The 593-nt window shown below is 63.7% G+C and overlaps 1 protein-coding gene across 3 annotated transcripts in view; it reads left to right on the forward strand.

Moving 5' to 3' along the window:
* Positions 1-593, forward strand: part of RIPOR3 (RIPOR family member 3) — a 91,183-nt gene that overhangs the window by 68,765 nt on the left and 21,825 nt on the right. The window lies entirely within an intron of this gene.

Below are 593 nucleotides of genomic sequence, written 5' to 3' on the forward strand. Positions count from 1 at the left end.
TGCTCTGAGTGGTTGGGCCGCTCTTTCTCTTGTGTCCCTGGGGTGCTGTCCGGGCTTGGGAGGGGTGTGTGTGGCCAGAACTGCCACTGGCTCTGAGCTGGGTGACACTCGCAGCCTCAGGGCCCTTACCTGTGTCGGGGCTGAGAACACGCCTGGCCCAGGGCCTGTCTTCTCAGGAGCCCGGGTCCAGGGCAGTGCAGCTCAGTGCGGTCGCGGGCCTGGCATTTTCAAGGACCCAGGAGTCCCGCTGGTCTGCAGGCATCCTGGGCAGGGAGGGAGGCTCCGGGGAGGCGCCTGCCATGCCCCTGAGCTTCAGGACCAAGGTCAGGCTGGACCTAGATGCCCGGAGCCATCGGACAGAGGGGAGCGAGCAGGTTTCTGTGAGGCAGAGCAGGGTCCCGAAACCTGCCTGCTCTGAGGGCAGGGCAGGGAGAGGGCATTGTGGGCCCACCCTCACCTGGGTGTGTTTGACACGGGCTCTTCCAGAGACAGATGAAGGATCTGACACTGTTTACCCAGAAGACGGCAGAGCCACGCCCGTGGCCTGTCTGCTGAGTTTCTTGAAGGAGCCTCTAAGTAGGGGGGATTGTCAC

Source organism: Tupaia chinensis, unplaced genomic scaffold (assembly GCF_000334495.1).
Source record: "Tupaia chinensis unplaced genomic scaffold, TupChi_1.0 Scaffold000049_1, whole genome shotgun sequence".
NCBI lineage: Eukaryota > Metazoa > Chordata > Mammalia > Scandentia > Tupaiidae > Tupaia > Tupaia belangeri.